Genomic DNA, 3,556 nt, shown 5'->3' with positions numbered 1-3,556 from the left:
TATTATATAGTGTGCATGTATGTGTATCTTCAACCGTTCCTCCTTTTAATATGTGCCTAGATAAAAGGTGTTCCTTCATTTAAAATCTAAGCCCTTTAATATTCCTCTTCTTCATGCTTTACGAAATCCCCTGGGTCTACTTTTCATCAGTTAACTCAGCTCTCTTGCATCCTTAGTCTCTCTAAGTTTGGAAGTATAACCACATCTCTGCCACAGCTCCACTGCTGCTTTAAGAGCAGGTAAAAAAGCGTAAGAATTTAAATTCAGAAGACAAACTTTCATGAAACAGTTCCATAAATTAGTAGGTATGCAACTTTATGTTTTATTATTCCAGTGAACTTTGGATATCCCTAGGTGTATTAGTAAGAGTAAATGAACTATGCTGTCACAAGAACATAACAATAGACAATTCAGTGTCTTAAAACATAAAAAATTACCTGTTCCTTATAAAAAAAATCAGGTGTGATTTGTTGAAGGTCTCCAAACAGTGATTTAGGTAGTCCGTACTCCTTCCATCTGCTGTATTTGACGTAAGATTTATTGACTTCATATCAGCATTTAAGTGTTGTTAACTTTATACAATAGCATTTAGATTAAGTATTAGTGCACTTCTGGTTGAATGAAGGATAGCTGAATTACACTAGGCATAATTATAATCTTATTGTTGTCTTTATTTGAAGATTGTGTGTGATTTCAGGAGATGTGTATGGGTTCAAGTCGACAAGGGGTGGACTTGTGATGGTCAATATTGTCAATGTTATTGAATTGAAGGATGCAAACTATTGTGCCTGAGTGTTTCTGTAAGAGTGTTGCCAAAGGAGATTAACATATGAGTCAGTAGCCTGGGAGAGGCAGACCTACCTCTAATCTGGGTGGGCATCGTCTAATCAGCTTCCAGTGTGGGTAGAATAAATCAGGCAGAATAAGTTGGAAAGGGCAGAGTTGCTGAGTCTTCCAACCTTCATCTTACTCCTGTGCTGCATGCTTCCTGCTCTTGAATATTAGACTCCAAATTCTTCAGCTATTGAACTCTCAGACTTAACACCAGTGATTTGCCAGGGATTCTCGGGTCTTGGGCCACAGACTGAAGGCTGCACTGTTTTCTTTCCTACTTTTGAGGTTTTGGGAATCAGACTGGCTTCCTTGCCCCTCAGCTTGCAGACAGCCTGTTGTGGGACTTCACCATGTGATCATGTGAGTCAATACTCCTTAATAAACTCACCTTCATATATATATATATATATATATATATATGAAAAATATATATATATATATAAATAATATCTATCTATATATTTTTTTCTATTAGTTCTCTCCCTCTAGAGAACCCTGACTAATATAGATTTTGGTACCAGAAGTGGTTCCCCTTCCTATACACATCTATCTATTAGTTTTGTCCCTCTAAAGAACTCTGACTAACACAGGAATCTCCACTCAGTGATTTAGGTGGTCTAGGCTGCCTCCATCTGCTCAATCTCAATATGTGAGCTCTATGTTGTCAAAACAATAAATGAGATGAATTTTTAAAAAAACAGTCGAGTCTTAAAAACTCTTTCTCCCAGAGAGTGACACACTCAAATTATATACCCAGTTCATTGGCCCAATCCCATCCTAACTGGAATAGTTATGAGAAGGCACATGGAATACTTGTTGAGCAGTAAAATTGCATTTTTTTCTAAAAGGAAAATGCAACTCTAGAGATTATCAGATACCTATAGATGTGACACCTCTTTGTGATTTTTGTAAAATAATATTTTTGTAACTTCCAAAAAAGCATAAAATTGTACAAGATTTTTAAAATTTTTCTAAAAGTCTGAAGTTTGATTATTTGGTTTACAGAAACACATAATAAGCCATCTAGAAGAGGCTTACCTTAGAATAATTAACACAATGTTTTCAATAATAATGAAAAACAAATGCTTTTCAGGGGAGAGCATGAGTGATTATCATATTGATGCTTGGTTTTGTTCCCTGACCTACAAATCACATGTTGGATTACTTTATTGAGTATGATTAATTTGAATGTGGGCATTGTGGAGAAATCTAGAATGATTGTCCTTGTCACATATTTCTTGATTGTCTGGAAATTTCAAAGAAAGCCTTTTATCACAATGTTAGAAAAGCAAGGCTACATTCACATAAAGGAACTGCTTTCATGAAGCAAAAGATCTCTACATTTCATGCTTCATGCTGAGAAAGCTTTGTTCCTCAAACTGATTTTGGAGTTATTCATTCACCAATTTTCTTTAATTTACCGCTGGGTCAAACATGATGGGCTTAAAATATAGATACTTGAAATTATTTCTTTTTCATTGTGGTTTGGGCAAAGACAGAGCCACAGGGGGCATATAAATATCCATCCAAATCTGGTGCTTAAATACAACTCATCCTCATACAACATCTATAAACATTTTGCTAAAATAACTTAAATAAAGACCTACTGTCAGTTGCTCGATTGCACATGCTGTTTGTAAGTGGACCAATGCAATTAAGTATCCCAAATTATCAGGATTTTGGTACACCATCGAATGAATAAAACATAACTCTTAGTGAAGTGATTCTTTTGATGAAACTGAAAAGTTTTCTAAATATAAATCCTGTTGCTGAGTCAATTATTGCATATAGGTTATTTCACTCAATTGAGATGCTCACTGTGTTTTCAGATTAATTGCTTTATTTCTCCTAAATTAGTCACCACAAGGCAAACAGTGTTTTCTTGCAAACTCCTTATAATAAAATATACATAATTTTATTCAAAAATATTTTTTTCTTGAAATGAACAGTTTAAAATTGGTGCCATGCAGGTTAAGTAATAATGGAAGTTTACTCTCAATTACAAACTGATGAGCTTTTAGTTGTCTAATTTTCTTAAAAGTTTAAAATCAATTAATTAGACCATGCTATAACTTAAAAACATCTATTAAAGCCAATGATAGTAGTTTCAACACTATTCAGTGGGATTTTTAATAACATAAACGTATTTTATCAGATTAGGTGTATACAATGTAATTTTGCTTCATGAAAGCAATTCCATTAATGTGAATGTGGGCTTGCTTTTCTAACCTCGTGATGAAAGTCTTCCCTCAAAATTTCCAAACATTTAAGAAATTTATGACAAGGACAAACATTCTGGATATCTCCACAGTTATTTCCTGCATATTGAGTTATAGTGTTTATTTTACTGTGTCCTCTACAAGTCAGCCAAGTGTCTTTATTCATAATTAGAGACTTGGAAAACACCTGGTTCACTCAATTTACTTAAGTATTTTAGAATATATAATTTCTAGGGTACTTTGTGATGAGCTGAAAATTTCAAGTAGGTATGGTATATTGTCAGAATCCTTAGAAAGCCACTATTTTGTGTGAGAATGCTTGTAAGCAAATAATTGCAATCAAGTGTGATACGTTTTACAACAGCATTCAGGAGAAACATTTATGGTAGTAAAGACAGGTAATGTGGAATCTCTTCACTAAGAGATAATGCATGATTTTATTTTAGAGGATGCAGAGTGACAGCTGAACAGGCTTACAAGATGAAGAGGTGTTTTGCTCAGGA

Source organism: Aotus nancymaae, unplaced genomic scaffold, assembly GCF_030222135.1.
Source record: "Aotus nancymaae isolate 86718 unplaced genomic scaffold, 86718_ANA_hifiasm-v0.15.2.pri h1tg000006l, whole genome shotgun sequence".
NCBI lineage: Eukaryota > Metazoa > Chordata > Mammalia > Primates > Aotidae > Aotus > Aotus nancymaae.
The sequence above is the reverse complement of the archived record's forward strand: the minus strand, read 5'-3'. Positions refer to the sequence as shown.